The sequence below is a fragment of the Canis lupus genome, chromosome 8 (assembly GCF_003254725.2).
Source record: "Canis lupus dingo isolate Sandy chromosome 8, ASM325472v2, whole genome shotgun sequence".
NCBI lineage: Eukaryota > Metazoa > Chordata > Mammalia > Carnivora > Canidae > Canis > Canis lupus.
Genome location: NC_064250.1, coordinates 50,117,039 through 50,131,335, shown reverse-complemented (window position 1 = coordinate 50,131,335; position 14,297 = coordinate 50,117,039). Strand labels below are relative to the sequence as shown.

General features: G+C 41.5%; 1 protein-coding gene across 9 annotated transcripts in view; it reads right to left on the bottom strand.

Annotated features, from left to right (window-relative positions):
* TMEM63C (transmembrane protein 63C) overlaps positions 1-14,297 on the bottom strand; it is a 130,638-nt gene that overhangs the window by 69,669 nt on the left and 46,672 nt on the right. Inside the window, exon 1 of one of the 9 annotated variants that reach the window (XM_025442744.3) lies at positions 6,527-6,678. The exons of 7 other annotated variants lie outside the window; for them this stretch is intronic. The gene's annotated coding sequence lies outside the window, so the exon portion shown is untranslated. Of the gene's footprint in view, positions 1-5,290; positions 5,449-6,526; positions 6,679-14,297 lie in introns of those variants that run through there. One more of the 9 variants, XM_025442737.3, reaches the window with a different exon arrangement.

Sequence of the window (14,297 nt, the reverse complement as noted above, 5' to 3'; positions counted from 1 at the left end):
GAGGCCCGGGCTCCGCCTCAGAGACCCCGTCGCTACCAGGAACCGTCTGCAAATTCCCATCCCGAACGCACCAGGCTGCGGGTCCCTTGCAGAAAGGGCTCCGGCTCCGCGATGCCCTGGGCCTCGGCGGCTGTCTTGCTGCTCTCTGGCCACCCCCCCACCGCACCCCCCCACCCCAAACTCTCCTCTGAGGCTTGTCCTCCTTCCAAACCAACCCACCCCCACCCCTCCACCCCCAGTGCCAACCAAAGCAAGAAAAGATGCGCAACCACACAAAGGTAGCAGGGTTCTGGCCCGCCCTGGGACCCGCTCCTGGAGCCCAGGGGCTGATACCCCCCAGCAGAGAAGAGATCTACAAATTGGCCACAGCCCTGCCTGGGAGGCCCGAAGGAGTGGGCTGGGTCATTTCCAGTTTGTGAGGGCCACAGTCCGCTGCATGTCTCCAAATTCATCAAAGTCCTGGCTATTCTGCTAGAAATAACTGCTTTGAGCCCTGGCAGCAGGTACCAGTGTTTCAATGTTTGAACCCCCAAGGATCAGTATGCAGAGTAAGGGGGTGGTGGTGAATGTCGTTCTCACTTTCCCAGGCAGAGGCCCAGGCACGTCTATTTAATAGACATTATCCTGTACTTTTAGTACAATAGCTAATGGGTGAAGAGAGCTGCCGAACAATCTCTGAAAGGGACTGTATACAGTTTTATAAGGGTAACATACTGATCATTAGGAGTTGTTAGCAATAAGGTGAGAAGACCCAAGAGGAAGCAGCTGAGTACAAGGTCATGCAATGCTGCAGGGAAGGGAGCTGTGCTTTCATGGATTGCTTCCCCCTAACCAGCTGCACAAAGCCCTCTCTCAGGCTGGCGCCTTTGTTATGTCCCTCGCTGCCATGCATCTACTCCCCACCTCACTCCTTGGTTCTTCTGATCCAGCCACCCCTTGGACCCAAAGTGAGCCACTAGACAGATTCCAGCAATATCTGTCCATTCCCTCCCTCACTCCCCCCATTCATTCATTGATTTTTTTCATTCATGGGATAGGAAGGGCTTTGGGACATTACCTCCCAGTGTCCAAGGGGCATCGGGGTCTGGGTTTCAGCCCAGGCACAGCTGTGCTGTGTAATCTTGGGTAACTCACTTGATCTGACTTGTTTTCCCCTCATCTGTAATCCTGAGGGGGCTGGGCTAGTGAGAGTCTAAGGCATCTCTGGCCTAACATTTGTTACTCTCTTCTATAATAAGGGCTGGCGGGAACAAAGAGCGGACCAGATAAATGCAAGAGCATCATTTAAGAATTCTAGCTGCCTGGATTCGAATCCCAGCTGGGCCATCTAAATATGGGGCTTAACCTATATGAAAGTCACTCTTTGCATGTGTAAAATGAGAGAAATAATAATAACTTTGGAGGGTGGGGATGAACTGAAATATTGTATACAAAGTAGATGCTCAGTGGATATGAGTGGTTGTTGCCATTGTTACAGTACTGGCAGGAGAGAGAAAAGTCTGCACAGAAGCAGCTTGCGGCTGCTCCTCTCTTTTCTCTATTTCCTCATTACAGAACTAGGGTGGAGGGACTGAGGATCTTGTGTAATGGAGCTAACAGCTGCTCCTTAGAAAGGCCCTGCGTTAAGTGGGAAGAACATGGTCTTCAGACCCAGTTGAACCTTGGTTCAGATCTGAACGTTGTCTCTTAATAGCTCTGTGACCTCGTACAAGTTACTTAACCATGCTGGGATTAACTTCATCATCTGTAAAACAGGCGCCCTGACACAAACGGAAGGGGTCTTATAATAGTACCTACCTCGTAGAGTGGCTAGGAATATAAAATGCATGTAAGGTACTTAACTCAGTTTTTCACATACAGAAGATGCAGGTCATTGTTAATGTCCCTTCCCGGAAAAACCTAGATAAAATGGTGGGAAGACCCTACACTGAAATTCCCAGGCATCCCGGACTGACTATCCTGGGAGGAGACTGAGTTGTAAGTATTCGAACCCAGATCAAGAGCTGGTTTCAGCAGCTCTCCATCCCCTTTTCCAAGGTGCCATCCACACAGAACCTGTGCAGCCTGCCTCCCTAGATAATCCTGACCCATGGACATGCCCTCTGGTGGGAGGTGAGGCCAGAATGGAAAGGTGGAAGCAGGTCTTCAAAGACCTCAAAGACAAGGCTAAGAAGTTTGGACTTGACTTAGTAGGCCCAAGTGAGCCATGGAAAGTTTTTGAGCAGAAGCAAAGGAAGACTAATAAGCCTACACCCAAACCCACTCCCACTCCTAGAAACAAGACCTGGTAGGCATCAAGGATGTACACTAAAGGGAGACACGACAAATTGAACTCCAATTTAAAAATATTTTAAAGGGATCCCTGGGTGGCGCAGCGGTTTAGCGCCTGCCTTTGGTCCAGGGCGCGATCCTGGAGACCTGGGATCGAATCCCATGTCGGGCTCCCTGTATGGAGCCTGCTTCTCCCTCTGCCTGTGTCTCTGCCTCTCTCTCTCTCTCTCTCTGTGACTATCATAAATAAATAAAAATTTTAAAAAAATAAAAAAAAATAAAAATATTTTAAAAAATAAAATAAAGGGAGATACAGAAGAGGAAGAATGAGAACCCGTCCAGTGATACAATCGAAGAGATGACCCCAGTGTCCTAACCAACTGAACACCAACCACCTGGTTGAGTGTGAAACTGGTAGAAGATGCTCAAGGAAAAGAAATGAATAGCTGAGGCTTTGTGGACCTGGGAGGCTTTTGAAGGAAAGGTGCTTTCAGCTTGTAGGTGCTGAGAACATTTTTTCATGCTCTTATGTGGATTGAGGTGGGAGCTCTATGAAAGACAATGACTGCTATGCTACTATCTTTATGACTCTTTCGTCAACCTCCAGTGGAACATAATCCAGAACAACAGCAAAGAAACCAAAGGTTTCTGAGCAATCCAGCAGATGGTACTGTCAAACTGTCAAAATCGGGTGCTTTTCCGCAGAAGAGTACCTCGTATCTTCAATGAGAGCCGACCTACATTTACTCTACATGTCATTTCAACACACCCAGTGAGGCAGAGACTGCCAAGGGTCCCCTTATATCCTTTCCTTCCCACTTCCTTTTTATTTTTTATTTTTAAAAGATTTTATCTATTTATTCATGAGAGAGGCAGAGACAGAGGGAGAAGCAGGCTCCACGCAGGGAGCCCGATGTGGGATTTGATCCCGGGATCACACCCTGAGCCAAAAGCAGATGCTCAACCGCTGAGCCACCCAGGTGTCCCCTTCCCACTTCCTTTGTAGCAGTAGAGCTTCCAACAAAGATTAAAACCTGGATGCCTGGCTACCTTGCCAGAGACTACATTTCCCAGCCTCCCTTGCAGCCAGTTGCAGCTACCAAGTTCTAGCCAATGGGATGTGAGTGGAAGCGATGCTTCATTTCTGGGCCCCATTCTTAAGAGGAAGCTGCTTGCTGCCTGCTCCCCACTTCCTCTTTACCCCTGTGCAGACTGGACCAGGGGCAAAGGGGTGAGGTGGGAAGCAGCATTGATGAAGCTGACATGGACAATACCCTCGGGTTGCCCAGTCACCAAGACATTAGGAACCTGTGGTTCATAATGACCTGGAGGGGAAGACCACTTAGACTGCTGCTGACCACCTTGGTTTCTGTGACAACAGCTGAACCAGAAGCCTAACTGATAAACCTAGTTTCCTGATTGTCAAGCCCACAGAAGATGAGCAGGAGCACATTGGAAGAAAAAAGGACTCATAAATAAGCAAGCACAATGAAATAAGCAAAAGTCCAGAGCAAAAGAAGATAGGACAACTAGGAAACAAAGCCAGAAGTCATTTCGTTCTGGGTCATTCCAAAAAGATTGGGGACATTACAGGGTAATGTTGGAAATATGCTGAATCATTAAGGAAGTTTAATTCTGACCAAATGTTTTCTTTTAAAATGAAAGCAGTGTTCTATTTGGAAAGTATTTCTGATCAACAATGGTTAACATAAAATAAAACATATACATTTAAGGGTAGAGACCTTCAGCACCCAGAAAACTCAGCCATCCAAAATTATACTTCAAGAGTCAGATAGCAGAGATTTTGGTTCATTGATATTTACCTTCTCCCCTACTATATTATAGGTCAGATTATAGCCCCTTTTTCTTTTAAATCCTATTATCTAGAGCAATGCCCTGACTCAATAAATACTTCTGAATGGCACTGGAGGTGAGATCCCAGAGCTTAGCACGGTCTCACTGATTTCACTGATCCATTATTGATCAGTGAAATTGCCTGAGGTCTCAACCATTCCAGTGGAGAGGACAAGGACATAGCCCTCACAAGAGTGTTATGGGCCCACGGTGGCCCTGGTACCTCCCCATTGTTGTCTAGAAATCATCTCATCAGAAACATTCCCCTGAGCTCATAAACACCTACACACACATGGATGATCATTGCAGAACTGAATGAAATTGCAAAAAACAAACACAACTGTATACAACCTATGCAACTGTTCATGGCCTTTGTATGCTGCCCAGATGAGATGTTCAGGAAAACTCAAAATGACAGGGAAAAGGTAGGAGACCTTTCTAGTGAGATAGATGTGCTCACTGCCTATTTTTCATTTGTTTGATTCCACTGGTTTTAGGTTTCAAGGCAGGAGAGCTACACTAGAGTCTCTATCACCCCAGACCTGGTGCTGGGTCAAGACTGCTGGTGCTGGATAAGCCTGCTAGGGAATAAGCAAAGAAGGGAAGGTGGCTGTGGTCCAGAGGTGATGAGCAAGAGACTTCACAGATTTTGCTATACGACCCATATAAATATAAACTCATGCCACTAACAGGGACAGTATTTTTAAGGCAAAACCACATCACTATTCACACTTTGACAATCCAGATACTCTAGGGTATCTGCTGCCCCCCAAGAGCTGAACCAAAGCTCTCCAAGAATGTGAATCCATTTTTTGGAACTTGGGTTTCTGTCACACACTCTGATCTGCTTTTCTGAACAGAAGGGAATTTGATTTCCTGTGCAGAAGGTAAGGGAGCAATGTATTGAGGTGGAAAATTATTTTTCCAGTGCCTTCCATCTAACCAGACATGAAGTTGTAGATTTCAAGAAAGAACAAGCCCTCAGGTTTCAATCCAGAAACATAGCACTGATCCCTCATTGGAAGCTGACGTTCCTCAGGTTGATGGGGCCAGAGTGGAGAAGCCAGGCAGAGAATGGCAGAGAATTCTGAGCCTCCCCTCTGCTGGCACAGGCTAGCCTCCCTGCCCCCCAATTATCCTGACCTCAGGCTAGAGCCCCACTCACCAGTGTTCCACCAGGTAGATGCTTTTAGCTAGTAGCCTCTTTTACTAGTACTTCTGTCTGGGAAGAAGGGAAATTCATGACTGGTGGGAGGTCACTCGCATCCACCAACAACAGCCACTACCAATGATCAATATTAGAAACTTCTGGTGGGCCAGGTCAGCGGCAGATGCTGATGACATCACAAAGGAAGCACCTCTGTTGTGCTGGAACTCTGTGGAGGCATGTGAAGGGAGGGTTTTCCCAACCAGAATTGAGACAACCTTGAACATGATGAGACAGATCTGAGTATTTGAAGCCTATGCAGTTTCACCTCAATTCTGTCTTGAGTCTGGCTGATGCCCTGCAGAATTAGGCTGATAAGAACACTTGAGTCTTGGAATGCCTGGGTGGCTCAAAGGTTGAGCATTTGCTTTTGGCCCAGGGCCTGATCCCGGATTCCCAGGATTGAGTCCCACATTGGATTCCATGCGTGGAGCCTGCTTCTCCCTCTGCCTGTGTCTCTGCCTCTCTCTCTCTGTCTCTCATGAATAAATAAATAAAATCTTTAAAAGAAAAAGAATACTTGAGTCTTCCTGTTGATATTTCATTAACGCTAAAGCCTCCCCACCCCACCAGATGGATCCTCACAAGGCAGAAACATGGGTTTCCTATTGGATATTTTCTGGGCTTTAGAGAGAGGATCCCCTCTTCATTGCCAGGTTCTTAAAATCAACTGTTATATCCGTTCCACTAGGAATTGGCATCTGTTTTGGTAATGAGACCTTTTTGTTGTTGTTTTATACTCTTTATTAATATCATAAAATACATACACATACAAAAATGTATATATAAATAATATAAATGAGCACTATAATGAATAATCATAAAGCAACTTTGTGTTTTACACAACTTTGTGTAACCACTACCCAAGTCAAGAAATAGGATATTATCACCACCCTGTGTTGGTTCCCAATCACACTCCTTCCTCCTCCATCAGACCTCTATCCAGAGATAACCTGTCCTGCCCTTAGTGGTAATCCTGTCTTCCTTTTCTTTACCCCTTCACCATCTGCAATCAGTATAGTTAGGTTTGGTCTGTTTTTTTTTTTTTTAAGCGAACATTAACGGAACCAGAATCTGTACATACTTTACATTGGGTTTCTCTTACTCAACATATTTTTAAAATTCATCCATATTTTAGCATACAGTTGTAGTTTATTCCTTATTATTGCTGTATGGTATACACTAAACTCTCACCTTTGGCTGATCTTCTGTTTCTGTGCAAGCAGAAAGTAACAGGTAGGGCAGAGTGTAAACTACTTGGCTGAATTTTGAAGGACTGCCCCAACACAAGAGTCCATCTTCAAAGACTAGGAGATGTTTTTTTCTGTTGTTGTTCCAAATGTTTAAATAAATCTCACTCAAATCAGTAGCTGACTACAAATTTAATGGAATAGAGACTTCAGTGGCCACATATATAACAAAAAAACATAGATTTTGCAAAATTATTTCAGGAAAGACATTAAGCAGAATAATTTCGACAACAAGCAGCAACGACAAGCCCTGGAGAGAGAAAGACTGTAATTCCCAGAGTTGCCACGTTATAATATTCGAAATGTCTAGTTTCAACAAAAAATTATTAGGAATAAAAAGAAACAAAAAAGTGTGGCTCATATACAAGAAAAGAGGTGATTAATAGAAATTGTGCTGAGGAAGCCCAGACATTGGACTTCCTTAAAAATATTTTAAGTCGGGATCCCTGGGTGGCGCAGCGGGGATCCCTGGGTGGCGCAGCGGTTTGGCGCCTGCCTTTGGCCCAGGGCGCGATCCTAGAGCCCCGGGATCGAATCCCACGTCGGACTCCCAGTGCATGGAGCCTGCTTCTCCCTCTGCCTATGTCTCTGCCTCTCTCTTTCTGTGTGACTATCATAAATAAATAAAAACTTAAAAAAAATTTTAAGTCAACCAGTTAAAATATGCTCAAAGAATTAAAGGAAACCATGAGAATGGTGTCTCACCAAATAAAGAGATAGAAATTATAAAAAAGAGCCAAATAGAAATTCTGGAGCTGAAAAGTACAATAACTGAAATGAAAAATTCACCAGAAAGGCTCAACAGCAGAACTGAACGGACAAAAGAAGAATCAGCAAACCTAAAGATAGGTCAACTGAGATTATCCAGTCTGGGTAGAATAAAGAAAAAAAAAGAATAAAGAAAAATGAATAGGGCACCTGAGTAGCTCAATGGTTGAGCATCTGCCTTTGGCTCAGGTTGTGATCCCAGGGTCCTGGGATCAAGTCCCACCCACATTGGGCTCCTTGCATGAAGCCTGCTTCTCCCTCTACCTGTGTCTCTGCGCCCCCCCCCACCCCTGTCTCTCATGAATAAATAAATAAAATCTTTTTAAAAAAATCTTAAAAAAAGAAAAGGAAAAGGAATAGATACATCCTAAGGGAACTGTAGGACACAAGAATACCAATATGTGCATAACAGGAGAGCCAGAAGAAAGAGGGTGGGGGCAGAAAGAATATTTGAAGGGATAATGGAGCCATACTTCTCAAATTTTATGACAAACAATCTATACATCCAAGAAACTCAAATGAGTACAGATAGGATGAACTCATAGAGATCAACACCAAGGCACATTATAATTAAACTGTTGAAAGACAATCTTTAAACCAGCAGAAGAGAAGCAACACATCATGTACAAGGAACACTTGAGAAGATTACTCACTGATTTACTGTTGGAAAACATAGAGGCCAGAAGGCCATGGGATATCATAAGCACAGTGCTGAACGAAAAGAACCATCAATCAATAGATTGTCTACCTAGAAAAATGATCAAGAATGAAAGAGAGGGGTGCCTGGGTGGCTCAGTGAGTTGAGCATCCAACTCTTGGTTTGGGCTCAGGTCATGATCTCAGGGTCATAGAATCAACACCATGTCAGGCTCTGTGCTCAGTAGGGAGTCTGCTGGAGATTCTCTCTCTCCTTCTCCCTTTTCTCCTCCCCCCTACTCATGCTCAGTCTCTCTGTCTCTGAATAAATCTTTTTAAAAAAGAATGAAAAAGAATTTAAGACATTTCCAGATAAACAAAAACCGATATAGTTTACTACTAGGAAACCCGCATTTGAGAAATGCTAAAGGGAATCCTTCAGGTTGAAATGGAAGGACAGTAGACAGTAATTTGATTTCATGAAGAAACAAAAGACACTGGTAGAGGTAACTGTATAGGTAAATAAAAAAGTCAGTATTAACATATTATTGGTTTGTAGCTCCTTTCTTTCCTATATGATTTAAAAGAAAACTGGATAAAACAAAATATTATACATCTATGTGAACAAGCATACAATGTACAAAGATGTAATTTGTGACAACAGCAACATAAGGGTAGGTACAGAGCTATATAAGGGCAAAGCTTTTTGTATATTATTGAAACTAATCTGAACTAGATTGTTATAAATTAAGATGCTAACTGTAATCCTCAGAGCAACCACTAAGAAAATAATTTAAAAATATGTAGTAATAAAAATGACAAAGAAATTAAAATTATACACTAGAAAATAAGTATTTAACACAAAAAATGTTGTGTTGGAGAAAATAAACAAAAATAGCATAAGGCATACAGAAAATAAATAACAAAGTGACAGAAGTATGTCCTACCTTTTCAATAGTTATTTCAAACATAAATGAATTAAACTCTTCAATCAAAAGGCATATACTGGAAGAACGAATCAAAAAGAAATATCCAGGGATCCCTGGGTGGCGCAGCGGTTTGGCGCCTGCCTTTGGCCCGGGGCGCGATCCTGGAAACCCGGGATTGAATCCCACGTTGGGCTCCCGGTGCATGGAGCCTGCTTCTCCCTCTGCCTGTGTCTCTGCCTCTCTCTCTCTCTCTCTCTGTGACTATCATAAAAAAAAAAACCCAAATCCTCTTTTAAAAAATATATATATATCCAGGGATGCCTGGGTGGCTCAGTGGTTGAGCATCTGCCTTTGTCTCAGGTCAAGATTCTGGGGTCCTGGGATCGAGTCCTGCATCAGGCTCCCTCCAGAAAGTCTGCTTCTTTCTCTGCCTGTATCTCTGCCTTTCTCTGTGTGTCTCTCATGAATAAATAAATAAAATCTTTTTTAAAAATAAAAATAAATATAAATATCCAAGTATAAGCTCACAAGAGACTCAATGTAGATAAAAAAAACACAAGTAAGTTCAAATTAAAAGGATAAAAAAAGACATTTCATGTAAACAGTAATGAAAGAGAGCTGGAGTGGCCAACTAATATTAAAAAAATAGACTTTAAGACAAAATTGTTACAGAGACAAAGAATGACATTATATAATCATAGAAATAGAAACACTATATAAAATATATAATAATAACTACATAAAAAGGTCACTCTACCAAGGAGGTATAAAAACTGTAAACATATATGTGCCTAGCAACAGACTCCCCAAAATATATGAAGCAAAAACTGACAAGATTGGGGGAAATAAACAGTTTGATAATAATAATACCAATTTTGATAATGGATACAACTAGATACAGATCAGCAAGGATATGGTAGACTCGAACAACACCGTGAATGAACTAGACCTAAGAGACAGCTATGGAATTCTCCACCCAACAACAGCAGAATGCACATTCTTCTCAAGTGCACATGCAACATTCTCCAGTGTAGACCATAAATTAAGCCACAAAACAAGTCTCAGTAAGTTTAAAAAGATTGAGGCTTATGCAAAACATGTTCTCTGACCACAGTGGAATAAAATTAGAAAACAGAAAGAAATCTGTAAAACTAAAAAATATGGAAATTAAACAATACACTCTTTAATAACCAACGTTCAACATTCAAATAAGAAATCTCAAGGGAAATAAAAAATATTTTAAGATGAATAAAAATGAAAATACAACTTCTACAATTGACAAGATATGGTGAAAACAGTGCTCAGAGGGAAATCTATACATGTAATTTATACATGTAAATGCTTCCACTAAAAAAGAACAAAGATCTCTAACCAATAACCTGTACTTCCAACTTAAGAGTGAACTTAAGAAAGTAGAAAGAAGGATGGGATGGCTGGGTGGCTCAGCGGTTTGGCACCTGCCTTTGGCCCAGGGCATGACTGGAGAGTCCTAGGATTGAGTCCCACGTCAGGCTACCTGCATGGAGCCTGCTTCTCCCTCTGCCTGTGTCTCTGCCTCTCTCTCTCTCTGTGTATCTCATGAATAAATAAAATCTTTTAAAAAAAGAAAGTAGAAAGAAGGAAACAATAAAGATTGGGGTGGAGATAAATGATAGAAAGTAGAAAAACAACAAGGAATCAACAAAACCAAAAATTGGTGCTCAAAAAAAATCAACAAAATTGACAAATCTTTCGCTAGACTGAACAGAGAGAGAGAGAGAGAAAACTCAAATTTAAAAAATTTTTAATAAAAAAAAACTGTGGGGACATTATAACTGGCCCTACAAAAAATAAAAAGAATTATAAGAGAATATTGTGGACAGATGTATGCCAACAAACTAGGCAATTTAAGTGAAATGGATAAATTCCTACACACAATCTACCAAAACTGATTCAGGAAGTAGAAAATATGAACTGACCAGTAACAAGAGATTGAATCAGTAATCAAAAAACTTTCAACAGAAAAGGAAACCCTTGTACATTGTTCATAGGATTATTATGGAAAATAGTATGGAGGATCCTCAAAACAATTAAAAATAGAACTACTATATGATCTTGCAATTCCATTTCTGGGAATACATCAAAAGGAAATTAAAACACTAACTTGAAAAGATATCTGCACCCCAATGTTTGTAGCAGCATTGTTTACCATAACTAAGACATGGAAACAACCTTAAGTGTCCATTGATAGATGAATGGATAAAGAAGTTGTGGCGTGCACACACACACACACACACACACACACACACACACTGGAATATTATTCAGATGTAAAAATGAGGAAATCGGGCAACCCTGGTGGCCCAGCGGTTTAGTGCCGCCTTCAGCCCAGGGTGTGATCTTGGAGAGACCCTGGGTCAAGTTCCATGTCAGGCTCCCTGCATGGAGCCTGCTTCTCCCTCTGCCTGTGTCTCTGCCTCTCTCTCTCTCTCTCTTTCTCTCTCTCTCTCTCTGTCTCTCATGAATAAATAAATAAAATCTTTTTAAAAAAATGAGGAAATCCTGCCATTTGCAACAAATTGGTTGAAGCTTAAGGGCATGATGCTAAATGAAATAAGTTACACAAAAAAATTAAAAAAAAAAAAGAAATGTCACACAGGGAAAGACAAATAGTATGTGATCCCACTTTTATGTAAAAACTAAAAAAATAAAACAAATGAATGAACAAACAAACAAAAAGCAGAAACAGACCTGTAAGTAGAGAGAACACACTGATGATTGCCAGATGGGAAATGGGTGGGAAGATGAGCAAAATGGGTAAAGGGGAGTGAGAGATACAGGCTTCCAGTTATGGAATGAATAAGTCATGGGAATAGAAGGTATAGCACTGGGAAGATAGTCAGTGGTACTGGAATGATGCTGTATGGGGGACAGGTAGCTACACTTGTGAGCATAGCATAACGAATAGACTTGTTGGATCACTGTTGTACACCTGGAATGAATGTACCATTATATGTCGACTTTACTTAAATTTTTTAAAAGTGTACAATTTGAGGGATGCCTGGGTGGCTCAGCGGTTGAGCATCTGCCTTTGGCTTGGGTCATGATCTTAGGGTCCTGGGATGGAGTCTCACATGGGGCTTCCTGCATGGAGCCTGCTTCTCCTTCTGTGTATGTCTCTGCCTCTCTCTCTCTCTGTCTCTCATGAATAAATAAATAAAATATTAAAAATAACATTAATAATAAATTAATTTAAAAAGTGTACAATTTGAGGTGCTTGGGTGACTCAGTGTTTAAGCATCTGCCTTCCGCTCAGGTCATGATCTCCAGTCCTGGGATTGAGCCCTGCGTGAGGGCTTTGCACTCAGTGGGGAGTCTGCTTCTCCCTCGCCCTCTGTCTCTCCCCCAACTCGTGTTCTCTCTCTCTTTCAAATAATTACTTTTTAAAAATTAAAAAAATAAAAAAGTGTACAATTCCTGTTTTTAGTATATTCACAGAGTTGTATAGTCACCGCAGTCTGATTTTAGAACATTTCTGTCATGCCAAAAAGAAACCTCATGTCGATTAGCAGTCATGTCCATTCCTCTACCCTATCCCTCCGCCAACCCTAGAACTACTCAATTATTTTCTATATTCATAGATGTACCTACTCTGGACATTTCATATCAATGGAGTCATATGTGGTCTTTTAAAACTGGCTTCTTTCATCTAGTATAATATTTTCAAAGTTCCTCCATATAGTCCATTTACTTTTAATATAATTGTCTGTGTGGTTGGGTTTAAGTCTGCTATCTTGGTATTTTTTTCTATTCATACCATTAGTTCTTTGAGGTTTTTTTCCTCCTTTCCTGACTTCTTTTGGACTGAGTATTTTTTAAGGGTCCATTTTATTTCTGTTGGCTTATTAGTTATTCTTCTCTTTTTTTTTTTTAGTGGCTGCTCTAAAGTTCACAATATGCACAAGATGCAGCTTTAATGCAGGTAGAACACAGTCTACCTCCAAATAATATTATATGCCTTCACAGATTACACCAGAAACTTATAACACTGTAGCTCTTTTTCTTCTTCTCTCTTCCTTTGTGGGCTTTTGTCATACATTTTACTTCTACATACGTTGTAACTCTATATATAGTACATGTCATTATTTTTGCTTTAGATAAACTCTTATTTTTCTTTTACAGAAATTTTTTAATGAGGGGGGAAACAACTCTTACTTTTACCAGGTCTGATATTTACTTCTTTCCATTTACTTCTTTGTGAGGATTTGAGTTTCTCTGCCTGGAATCATTTCTCTCAAGCCTTCAACATGCCTGCCAATAATGAATTCCCTCAGTTTTATCACTGGATACAGACTTCTAGGTTGACAGTCTTTTGTTCAATTCAATTCAATTTTAAAGACTTAATTCCATAGTCTTCTGACATGTATTATTTCTGATGAAAAGTCAGAAATTATTTTTATATTTTCCTTTGTATATATAATGTCCTCCCCTCTCCAGCCCCTTAAAAAATCTTTTTTTTAAAAAAAGATCTTAGGGGGCAGCCTGGTGGCTCAGCAGTTTAGCGCTGCCTTCAGCCCAGGGCCTGATCCTGGAGACCCGGGATGGACGTCGGACTCCCTGCATGGAGCCTGCTTCTCCCTCTGCCTGTGTCTCTGCCTCTCTCTCTCTCTCTCGATCTCTCTCTCTCTCTGTGTGTCTCTCATGAATAAATAAATAAAATCTTTTTAAAAAATGAATAAAAAATTTAACAAAGATCTTAGGGGTGCCTGGGTAGCTCAGTGGTTGAGCATCTGCCTTTGGCTCAGGTGGTGATCCTGGGGTCCCAGGATCGAGTCCCACATTGGGCTCCCTGCATGGAGCCTGCTTCTCCCTCTGCCTGTGTCTCTGCCTCTCTCTCTGTGTCTCTCATGAATAAATAAATAAAATCTTAAAAAAAATAAAAAAGATAGTATTTATTTATTTGAGATAGAGCAAGCGAGAGAATGCACAAGTGGGGTGGGGGTAGAGGGAGAGGGAGAAGCAGACTCACCACTGAATAGGAAGCCCGATGTGAGACTCCATCCCAGGACCCTGAGATCATGACCTGAACTAACCACCTGAGCCACCCAGGCACCCCTAAAAAAATCTTTTTTATCATCGATTTTCAGCAATTTAAAAATGATGTGCCTTGGTGTGATTCTCTTTGTGCTTGGCATTGATTTAGCTTTTTGAATCTGTGGGCTTATGTTTTTCTTCAAATTTGGAAATTTTTCAGCCATTATGTTTTCAAATATGTTTCTGCCCACCCCTCAGAGTCTAATTACATATATATTATTCCGGTTAATATTGTCACAGTTTACTGAAACTGTTCCTTTTTCAGAGAGTTCCTCTCTGCTCCTTCTGCAGCTTCTTTAGAAGATATCC